Source organism: Beta vulgaris, chromosome 9, assembly GCF_026745355.1.
Source record: "Beta vulgaris subsp. vulgaris cultivar EL10 chromosome 9, EL10.2, whole genome shotgun sequence".
Lineage (NCBI taxonomy): Eukaryota > Viridiplantae > Streptophyta > Magnoliopsida > Caryophyllales > Amaranthaceae > Beta > Beta vulgaris.
In genome coordinates this window covers 33,525,228-33,537,874 of record NC_079210.1, presented here as the reverse complement: position 1 = coordinate 33,537,874, position 12,647 = coordinate 33,525,228, and positions in this window count along the sequence as shown.

Sequence of the window (12,647 nt, the reverse complement as noted above, 5' to 3'; positions counted from 1 at the left end):
ATTCGCCAGATGAACTATAGGGACGAAAGTAAATGAAATGTCCCTTAAAGAAGATCCGAGATTGGCCAATGCATCCGCCTGCGTATTCTGGTCCCTTGGTATCTGCAAAATGTCAAACGAATTAAACACTTTACTTTTACGCTGAACTATTTTTAAGTACATGGCCATTTTAGAGTCTTTTGCCGCAAATTCGCAGCAATGAATCGCTGAAGACTTTCAATGCTTTTGCTCCCATGTCTTCTGCTAACGCCATTCCTGCTATGAGCGCCTCGTGTTCGGCTTTGTTATTCGTCACTCTAAATTCACAGCAAATGGCTCGTACTATCTTGCCCCCTTCTGGCGACTTTAGCACAATGCCAAGACCTGCACCATGAAAATTGGAAGGCCCATCAACAAATAATATCCAAGAATCATCGTTTACTTGATTAATCTTTGCGACTTCATCATCTGCAAGCTTTTCTAACTCTGGGCTAAAGTCTGCCACAAAATCTGTCAAAGCTTGTGACTTGATAGCTATTCTTGGATGAAACTGGATGTCGTACGCACTGATGCTATTGCCCACTTGCTCATGCGTCTTGTTATGTCGGGGTGTCGCAAGACAGACTTGACAGGATAGTTAGTCATAACAATAACTGTATGTGTTTCAAAATAGTGCCTAAGCTTTTTAACAGCTACGACTATGGCTAAAATGAGTTTCTCCAATGAAGAATACCTGGTCTCCGCGTCTAGCAGAGACTTACTGACATAATAGATTGGTAGCTGCTGGCTTTCTGCTTCCAGCGTGAGGACATCACTGACAGACACGTTGCTTACCGCGAGATAAAGCTGCAACGTCTCTCCGATGCTTGGCTTCGACAGCAACGGCGGCGACGCTAAGTAGCTTTTGAGTTTCTGCAGCGCGTCTTCATGTTGCTGCGACCAGTCGAAGTCCTTATTCTTCCTTAGGACGTCATAAAATAGATGGCAATTTTTTCAGACGACCGGGATATGAAGCGATTCAGCGCGGCTACACGACCGGTCAACTTTTGCACCTCCTTGACGCTCCGTGGAGATTGGATATTGATAATAGCTTTTATTTGATCCGGGATGGCTTCAATTCCTCGTTGCATAACGACATACCCTAAGAACTTTCCTACAGACACTCCAAATGTGCATTTAGTGGGATTTAATTTCATGCCATACCTTCGCAGGACATCGAAAGCCTCCGACAAATGTTGGATGTGATCGCTTGCTTGCTTGGATTTGACGAGCATATCATCTATATATACTTCCATGGTGTCGCCCAGTTGATCTTTAAACATTTGGTTGACCAATCATTGATAGGTGGCACCTGCATATTTCAAACCAAAAGGCATAACCTTATAGCAATATATACCCTGTATCAGTGACAAACGCGGTCTTTTCCTGATCGTCTGGATGCATCAATATTTGGTTGTACCCAGAATATGCGTCCATGAACGTTAAAAGCTCGTGGCCTGCTGTCACGTCGACCATTGCGTCTATATGAGGGAGAGGGAACGGATCCTTGGGACATGCTTTATTCAAGTATGTGAAGTCGATGCAGACTCTCCACTTCCCGTTCTTTTTGCTAACCACCACGACATTGGCTAGCCAATCTGGATACTTTACCTCACGGATCTTTCCGGTGTCGATCAGCTTTTGAACCTTGTCATTGATGACTTGATTCCTTTCAGGTGCGAATTTGCGTCTTTTTTGCTTTACGGGCTTGTGACTGGGATCGACGTTGAGTTTATGCGTGATGACGTCAGGACTTATTCCTGTCATATCCTCATGGGACCATGCAAAAAAATCTTGGTTAGCTTTCAAAAAATCGACTAACTGACCTCGTATTTCTTGCGACAGCGTCGTTCCGATTGGAACGACATGATCGAGGATGGATGGATCGAGCATCACTTCATCCACGTCCTGCTTGTTGGGCGCGTCGGGCGCTGACCCATCCTTTAATTGCTAGATGGACGCCTTTGGGGGCTTGAGCGACGAACTATAGCATTCTCTTGCAGATTTCTGCTCGCCCTTTATTTCTTGGACGCCCCACTTAGTTGGAAACTTCAGCGACTGGTGATAGGTTGAGGGGACGGCCTTCATCTTGTGTATCCATGGAGTGCCGAGAATGATGTTATACGCGGACGGGCAATCCACAACGTTGAATCTGGTCGGCAGGTTGACGCCTTTGGCTAACGTTGGCAATGTGACCTCTCCGACAGTATGTTGGGCCTCTCCACTGAATCCTACCAAAACAATAGATTTTTCACTAGTAGAATAAATGTCATTTGCTGCAGTGATATTGCTGCAGTTTTACCCATACGCAGCAATATATCACGTAAAAAAAACATAAAATATAAAATAAAGATATTACTGCGATTTCTACCAAAAATCGCAGCAATATGATATCAACAGAAATTTTTTTTGAAAAAAATTTGACCATTTGACCGAAATATTGCTGCGGTTTTTGTAAAGAACCGTATCAATATATTAAAATAAAATTAAAAAATAATATTTTAATATATTGTTGCGGTTCTTGTCAGAAACCGCAGCAATATCATTTAAAAAAAATATAAAAGACAACAATTAGGGTTTTTTTCCTCTTCATCTCTCAAACTCACGCAGCTCCCTTCTCAACTCTCTTCTCTCACGCAGCTTTCTTCTCTCTCTCTCTCTTCTCTCTCTTCTCTCTCATCTCTCTTCTCACTTCTCTCTTCTCACTTCTCTCTTATTGGCTTTCTGGAGATTGTTCTTCGCACACCACCTACGACGCGTGCCACACATTGGATGATCGTCGTCGCCGCTTTCTTTCTGGAGCCTCCGACGAAGTCACAACCTTACACCCTCACACCGCGAAGATCGCCGTCGCCGCTTTCTTTCTAGAGCCTCCGACGAAGTCACAACCTCACACACTCACACCGCGAAGATCACCGTCACACCCTCACAAGTCACAACCTCACATGTCACACCGACGAAGCCGACGCGACCGGTGTGTTCGATGAAGCCTCCGACGAGTTCCTGCGGTTTTTTTTCGTTTTTGCTTTTTGTTTCTTTTTTTCGTTTTTTTTTTCACTTTTTAGATTTGTTGGTAGATTTTTTTAGATCTGATTTTCTTTTCATTTTTCTCGTCTTTCACCAAGCCAGCGCCATCGCCATAGCTGTCTACCTTACCGGCGCCGTCGTCGGCCGTACCGGCGCCGTCGTTGTTGCTATGTAAACAGAAAAGAGATTTCAAAGTTTTTCCTAAATAGTAAGGCTTTAAATTGAATCTCAAAATAATTGAAAAGAGATCCGGGTGTATGCCTATAAGACATTTTCATCCTCTGTAAATATGAGATCATTTAAATTAATTCAGAGAGGGTTTTAAGCTTCAGCTACTCGAGAATTATTACAAAAGAGTTTAGTCAGATTTTCTTAGTACTTCTGTATTTTTTTTAATTCCTCTTTTATTTATGTTATTATTATGTAATTTTGCAGAATCGTTGTTGTTGTTATGTAGCAGAAATTTTATGTTAGTTTATATAATTTTATTGTTTGTTTTTTCATGTTCTAGTTATTTTTTTTGGATTACAAGTTATCTACTCATTTGCTGTTGAGTATAAGATGTTATTTTATCTTGGATCGATGGCTTAGTTTTAATATTTCAAATTTGATTACAAAATACAAAAGAAAAAAAAAAATACTGTAGTATGACGTATTGCTGCGGTTCTTGTCAAAAACCGCAGCAATAAACCTATTTTTTTATTATTAACTACAACATATTGCTGCGGTTTTACCTAAAAACCGCAGCAATATGCTTTGGACATCTGATATAAAATAAATATATTGCTGCAGTTTTACTCAGAAACCGCAGCAATATGTTCAAATATTGTTGCGGTTTAAAACCGCAGCAATATAATTAATACCTATTGCTGCGCCCTTAATTGCTGCGCGCCCAAAACCGCAGCAATAGGCCACTTTTTAACCGCAGCAAATAGCATTTATTCTACTAGTGTTTAGTAATATCTTTATCGCACAAACCCATACCTTCGAGGGCGCTTTTGAATATAATGTTGGCTGAGCTGCCCCCATCGACTAACACCCGCTTCAAGAAGCAATTAGTGACAGTCAGGGATATGACTAGTCCATCGTGATGTTCTACGTCGCAGACGTCGTCGTCATCAAAGGTTATTGCCATTGCTTCGAGCTTGCGTTCTTCCGCTGACCTGCAAGATTTAAAAACGGCGGACGAGAGAGTGCCCTTTCTTACTAGCCTTTTGGCTGCGGAATACGTTAGTCCACAAACATCAGACCCACCAGAAATAACATTGATTATCTTTACGTGTGTGGGCGACGCAGGGGGGTCAGACTACGCGGTATTTCTCTTGAAGGACGCTTTACCTTTGTCGCTTAAGAGGTCTTTAAGGTGCCCCTTATTAAGCATGAACGCGACCTCTCGTCGCAACGCAATGCATTCTTCCGTCTTATGGCCATGGTCATGATGGAACTGACACCACCTTGTTTGATCTTTTTGCGCTTCCGGTCGGTCGCTCTTCTTTAGCCAACGGACGGGTGCTCCGATTTTGGATAAGGCATTTACGACGCCTCCGACATCGACGGAAAATCCGTAAGAGTCTAGATCTGGGAAGGTCAACGACTCTGTCCTTGCGTCACTACCTGCATTCTCGACAATGTTAGTAACATTGTTTACCTGATTTGAGCAACCATATGGGTGGCTTGGCCAATTATTCTTCTTGGGGACGAAAGCCTTCTGGTCAGCAGGGGTCTCTGGTGCACGTCGTGTTGATATGGTGTTAAGGATGGCATCGTCATCCTCCAGTCTCATCTGTGCTAGTGCTCGCGACTAGACTTCCTCGAACGTCTGGCATGGATACTTTGTCAGACGGTTGTAGAGCTTTGATTGCAAGGTTAATCCTTTCCTAAAACATTCAATAGCAGTCTTAGTATCAATAGCGAACAGATTCTTTAGGCCCTTGGACGACGCCATATAGGTCACTCGTCTGCTTTTCCAGGCTACGACTGCCTTCAAACTTCTCATAGAACTTATTGACTAGGGTGGAAAAATTGTCAATGCTCCCTGGCCTGAGGTATCCGAGCCATTTGAGAGCGGGACCGGTGAGCGTGGCTCCAAAAGACTTGCACATGCAGGCCTCTACCAAATGCCAAGGAATTGACGCTTGCCACATCCGCTGCTTGTATTGGGCGACATGCTCGCCTGGATCGGTTGAACCATCATAATTAACAGCGAGGGTAGGCAGATTGAGATTCTTGGAAAGCACAGCCCTCGCGATCCTTTCGATGAATGGTGACTCTGCATAACCGTCTGGATGCTCCACGATGCCTGGCGTCGGAGCCCCGGGGAGCTGGTACATGAGCTTGATTAAGCGCTTATTCTACTTTTCGATCTGGACCATGCGCTTTGCCATAAGATTCGCTTCTCCTTCGCCTTGGTCGTTCTCTTCATTGTTTAAGGGCTCTTCGTCCTCGGGCTCTTCGTCATTTTCAGGCTCCTCACTACCAGACTCAGAAAAGTTCCCCATGAAAGGGATGTCGTTTAGATTAGCGCGACATCGGACCTTCGAATATTTGGACGATGCTAACTCTTCCTGTAATTTCTGGATTCTCTCCTACGATGTCGTGAAGTCGATAGCTAGCCGCTCATTGGCTTGCTTCATTTCGAGCAATTCTGCTCTCATCTGTTCATATTGTCTCTCCATTTCCTCGAGGTTAGGTGTTTCTCCCATTTGATGGATTTTGAACAATAGATGGTCTGGTTATGCCCCACAGTGGGCGCCAAATTATTTATGCTAAAATTTATCGCTTACGACGAAATTAAAGTTTGGGACGATTTAACCAGATTATGTTTAAGACAATGCAATAAACGTGTGCAATGGGGATCAAAGGGGATCAACACGCAAAATTGGTGACGCGAAAAACCCCAATGAAGATGGTTAAAAACCGCGGGTGGATGGAGATCCACCAATCTACTAAGGTTGACTGTCTTTCTTAGCAAGTGACAATCGTTACGGAAATATCTTTCTCCTTGGCTTACTTCTAACAATGTAGCGTAAAAAATGACTAATGATCCCCCTCTCTCTTTTGTATGCCTCTTTTTTCCCTTGGTTTTTTCTCAACGAATACATAATAAATTCTCTAATTATTACATTAACTTCGGTCCTTCAATCATGGGAGATCTTTCTCATTTATGCTCCAACGTCACAATCCACACTCCTCAACGGCTGATTTTATGCCTCATTATGCTCCTTCCTTATTTAGCAAAACCGTTACTGCTTAATGCTTAGCTCCAATCTTGCGTTCTCTGCTGCGTCTTCAAGTCATAGTCACTATGTCACCATGTCAGATGGCATCATGTCATCACGTCATCATGCCGTCGCGTCAATGTCATCCTGTGAAAAAATTCAGGCATAACACCTATCAAAAGCTGGTGGATAAGATCTTTGATCATCAGAAAGGCCGGAATGTGGAGGTATACGTTGATGACAGCATCGTGAAAAGCCTCACGGAAGAGACTCATGTCGTCGATCTAGGCAAGTTTGGTGTTAGGTCCGATAACTTTCTGGGCTTCATGGTAAGCGAGAGGGGAATAGACGCCAACCCCGACAAGATCATGGCCATCAGCGAGCTGCTGGAGCCAAATAGCATGGCGGTCATAACCAGGTTTGTCCCAAATCGGCAGAAAAAGCCCTGCCATTCTTCAAAGCCCGTAGGGGAATTAAGAAGTTCGAATGGGGGGATGAGCAAAAGCAGGCCTTTGAGCAAGTCAAGAAGCACTTCAAGAAAATGCCAACGATAACCCGGCAGGAACTTGGGGATAACTGTAGCTATATGTCTCGGTATTTGAGAGGACGTTAACTGTGGTACTATTAGTGGAAAAGCAGAGGCAGCAAAGCCCCATATATTTCATAAGCCACGTCCTTGTTGGAGCAGTCACAGGTATGAACTGCTGGAGAAAATGGCATATGTCGTGCTCCCAGCGACAAGAAAGTTGAGGCCATACTTTGACTCCCATACCATCCAGATTCTCACCTACCAGCCTTTAGAAAAGGCTCTACATAAGCTCGATACGACCGGTAGACTGCTCAAGGGGGCAATAGAGATGTCAGAGTTTGACATTGAGTACCGGCCTCGCACGACTATTAAAGCCCAAGCATTGGCGAACTTCATTGTCGAAACAACATATGCAGATGCATCTTAACTTGTCGGCATCTGGCAAATAGCAGTTGACGGCTTAGCCGCACAAACAGGAGCAGGGGCATGCGTAGTAATGACGTCCCAAAACGGAGAGATTTTCGAGTACGTCGTCCGTTTTGGTTTCAAGGCTTCCAATAACGAGGCAGAATACGAAGCAGCCTTGGCTGGTATAAGCCTGAGCATTACAGCAGGTGCCAAGAAGATTCTGATGATGACGGACTCCCAGCTGGTGTTAAGTCATATAGAAGGCAAGTACAAAGCTCGAGTGCCCGTTATGCAAAAATACCTGAGTAACGTCAAGAGCATGACGGCAGGGTTGCAGAGCTTCGAAGTAAAGCTGGTACCAACAGAGAACATGGCGGTTGACGCCCTGTCCAAATTGGCAAGCTCAAGCATAAGCGACATGAAGCGGACTGTCATGGTCAAGATATTGTCAGAGAAAAGTGTTGACACTTCCCCATCTACATTCAACAGCGTCAGTCAGGACACAGAATGGTATGATGGTATATTAGCCTACAAGCTGACTGATACTCTACTAGAAGATAAGATGGCGGCCAAGAAACTCCGAAGGGACTCACCGTGGTATTGCATCTTCCAAGGCTAGTTATACAAGAAAGGCTTCTCACTCCCGCTCCTAAGGTGCGTAACAGCCAACGAGGCCACAAAAAAAAATAGAAGAAATACACGAAGGAGTATGTGGAAACCATGTCGGCAGTAAAACACTGGCATTAAAGGCGCTCAGAGCAAGATTCTACTGGCCCATGATGCTCACAGACGCACAGGCCCACGTGAAGAAGCGCGACAAATGCCAAATCTTTGCACCGATAATTAACCAGTCGGCAAATGATTTACAGCCGATAGTCAACTCAATCCCTTTTGCTCAATAAGGGATGGACATTATAAGGCCATACACCACCGGCCTCCGGGGGAAGGAAATTCCTGATTGTGGGTATAGATTACTTCACAAAATGGATTGAGGAAGAGCCGACGACAAAAATGACGGCCAACCAAGTGAAGAAATTCATCTGGCAGAATGTCTTAAGCCCGTATGGCATCAAATTCGCATACTCATCAGTATGTCATCCTTAGAGCAACGACCAAGCAGAAGCCGCCAACAAGCAGATCTTGAACGCATTGAAGAAGAGACTGGATGATCTGAAGGCTGCATGGGCAGACATGGTTCCAGTAGTACTATGGTCGAATAGGACCACTGAAAAGGAAGCTACCGGTGAAACGCCCTTCAAGCTAGCTTTTGGGGCAGAAGCGGTGTTGCCGCTCGAAGTAGGTCTGCCCAACTGGCGGATCCTGAACTATGACCCAGCGCTGAACGATAAGCTGCACAAAGAAGATCTGGACCTCTTGCCTGAGGTTAGACTCGCCGCAGAACTCAAGTCGGCAGCATACAAGGATCGGATCAGCGGGGCCTATAACAAGCGAGTGCGAAGCCGACCAATAGCGAAAAGAAGATCTGGTACTCAAGCGTACAACGGCTACTGGCAAAGCACATGCTGACGGAAAGCTCACGGCCATTGGGAAGGACCCTACCTTGTGATGGAAGAAATCGTCCCAGGAGCCTACCGGCTAGAGGATATGTGAGGCAAACTGCTGAAAAACAGCTGGAATGCCAGCTTCCTAAAGAAGTATTATGTCTAAGTAAGTCTAGATGTCGGTCAGTTAGCAATAAGGCATTGTTGCCAGTAAGTTTTACTTATTTAGCAATGGCCATATAGCCGGTAGTCGCATGTACAATTCCTGTTATAGGCAATAAATCCGGATAAGCCGGGAAGAGCCGTTTTATTTAATAAAATGAGCATCTTCTATAAAAGTGATTGTCAACAAGTTCTATAATGGTCCATGACCTATGCGGATTTGCTGTTAACAAAATGTTTATATAAGGGAAGGCCTTATAAGTCAATGACCAATTCAGATGTGTCGTCCAAAGATAGTCCAGCGTAAGTCCCCTAACGGTCAATGACCTAAGTGGATCTGCCGTTAGGAGCGACCTTATACATCAAGTAATTAACCGGTTAATGACCCTAGTGGATATCCCGAATTAACTCGATCAGTATTACATTCATAACCGGTCAACGACCTTAGTGGATCTGCCAGATTAATTACTTAAGCGTTGATTGTTAACCAGCCAATAACCTTAGTGGATCTGCCGGATTTAATTCAAAATGCATTAAAATTGTTTAGCCGATCATTGATCTACGCTGATCTGCCAGATTAAGCAAGTACTCTAACAGTTGTTAAGTACGAACAAACAACAAAGCAATTAAATTGACAAAAGTAAAACGACTCGAAATGGATGTATATATTGATCAATGTTTGATGACATCCTAAAGATCTAAAAAACATAATACCAGCCATAGGCTCCCAGATTTACAAAAAGAGACGGGAAGAAAATAAATCCTACTCTTTAGGCTCTTCGTTCTCAGGACCGTCAATGACAACCACCTGATCATTCTGTTCTTCAGCAACAACAACGGTGTTAGCAACATCCTGGCCCTGTTCTTCCTCGAACTCGTAGCGCGGATCGGCATTGGCAATATCAGCCTCAGTAACCCCAAAGTCGAGGACCTCGCCCTCAATCGGAAGTTCTAAATCCCGGCGACCATGAGCTTCCTCCACTTGGGACCAGTCCAAGTCAGGAATAGTATGCTTGACACACCTCATGGCCGCTTCCCAACTGCCGTTATAACGGTTGGCCAAAGGGGTGACGAAGTCCATAGACTTTTGGTACTCCGCCACTATATTACGCTCCCAGTCTGTGGACTCCTTGAGCTGCTCCCTCAGCTTGGTTATCTCGATATCTTTGTTAGATATGATGAGGGAGTGACCTTCAATCTGCTTATTCACAGCCTCCAAGTCTGCCTTGACCTTACTCATGTCAGTTTCAGTTGTCTTCAACTTGGACTCGGCCGACTCCAAATCAGCCTTCCTGTTGGCCAATTGCTCAGTAGAGAGTTGGTGCGCATCCTGCATTAGATAATGTTAGCGTGGTCCTTGCCATTTCTTCCAATTTTCTGCTCTTTCTTTCTATCACTCAATTTTGTTGTGGAGTTCTAGGAGTAGAAAAGTTATGAGACACTTCATGAACACTGCAATACTCATGAAACTAACATTATCTAATGCAGAACCATGATAAGATCATATTGTTGCTAGTTGAATGTCAATCTTATTCTGAACCTATTTCACCAAATTAAAACTTCAAATTTATCAACAATTTTGTTCTTAAACTTTAGAAAAATAGTTCAAGTAAAACAAGAATAATCATCAACCATAACAAATACATAGTAATAACCACTTTCACTTTGTACATGCATAGGTCAACACAAATCCATGTGGGATAGCTCAAAGGGTCTAGAAGTACTTACCACATTCTTTGGCTTAAAGGAAGATATGACATGCTTATTATACTTAGCACATTCATCACAGATCTGGTCTGCTGCAAACTTGATATTTGGCAGCCAATGACCAAGTCTTGAGATCTCAATTTATTCAATAATGATAAACTCACATGACCAGGTCTCTTATGCCATAGCCACTAACAATCCTCAACAACACTAAGAAAAGTTGCATTTTATTTGGGAATTTGACTCAAATATTATGTTATATAAACATTATTGTGTCTAGTTCCCTGACAGACTAGTTTTCTTGTCTCCGTGTTTACTATAAGACAAAGTGTAATACCCTCATGATTGCTTTAGAGGGATTTAACAGGCAACTCATTCCAAGTTCCAACAAGATGCATCTTGCTTTTAGGTAGCCTATTTCCTAAGTTACTCCACAGTTAAGCGTGCTATACCTTATAAAAGAATACAGAGGAAGTATGTTCATTGAAAATTGTGCAACTAATATTGTAGGCGTGTTGTGTCTACAACTATTATTATAAAGAGTCATTAAAATGAAAAAGAATACTAATTATTATCAAGGTAATTTGGTTATAATTATTTAATCTACATCATTTTCAAATAAAAAGAGAATAATTAAGGAAGACATGCATGCATATATATTCAACAAATATTGTCATTGTAAAAATAAATTATGACATATTAGACTATGCAAGCATACTGAACTAGACTTTGAACTTACATGAGAGTAAGCAGGCTAGGTGATAGGGAAGCCTAGACTTTGAACTTACATTTAGAGTAAGAAGGCTAAACCTAAAGATGACTAGACTTTGAACTTACGGATGAGTAAGCAGGGTACATAATAAGGAAGGTTAGACTTTGAACTTACATTATTTAAAGTAAGCAGGTAAACCTAAAGATGATTAGACTTTGAACTTACGTGTGAGTAAGCAAGCTAGGGAATAAGGAACGAAGACTTTGAACTTATATTTAGAATAAGCAGGCTAGACCTAAGGATGACTACAATTTGAACTTACGAGTGAGTAAGTGTAGGCATGAATTTTTCAATTCCTTTAATGCCTACACGCGGTGTGAGAGCGTTTTTTTGACTAAACCATTGTTAAGGTTTTATTTATTGAAAATTGTTTTGAAAGAAGTCGCCAACAATTCTTTAAGGGAAGAATCACAAACCAAATTGGTTATTGAAATGGAAAGGACATCTTAGATACTTATCCAATGTAGACTTCCACATCATGACTCCATAGATGGTCAGGAACCAAAAATTGAGTTTGAGGGCGAGGGTACAACATAGTCAGGAACTATATTACCCATCACTGGGCTTTACTAAATATCAATCCGTAATATATTTTATGCCAAAGAATAATCATATAATATTTTAAACACCCTAAAAATATTTAGACTAAGTTGGTTTAGGAAACACATAAAAAAGACTATATTTTTAGCGACTAGTTATTATGCAATCCAATTACAAGGGTCCTAGCAGGTTGTCCAAAATGAATTAATAAAAACAGTTCTTTAGGTCTTGATTAACAATAATAACAAGTAGGTGATAAAAATCATGCATAGGAAAATCATATAATAACAAGAATATTATGTACAAATATAAGAGAAAAAGTGGTCAAAATATACAAAGAGACGCGATTAGTTTTAAAAAACTACATCATGACAAGAAACGGTTAGTAACTTCAATAAAAAAAATATTATTCAAGGATCCTCACGATTACACCTATGAGGTTTAGATCGGAGGGCGTAACACTAGCGGAAAAAACCCCACCTGATGCGGTCAAAACTGACCTTTCAGATGCGGTTTTGGTCTGCATCAGGTGGGGTCGCAGCAACTCTCTAATAATTTCTGATATGTCCAAAACCGCATCGGAAAACGATAATTCGATGCGGTTTTCCCTATGAATCGCATCAGACTATTGTCTCATGCACGCATCTTATAAAGTACTCAAAATGGTATTATTATATATAATATTTTGACAATGTACTACAAATGAAGTTATAAATAAGTACGAAAACAAAAAATAAACATATATAGTGTAAGTAGCTAGTAAC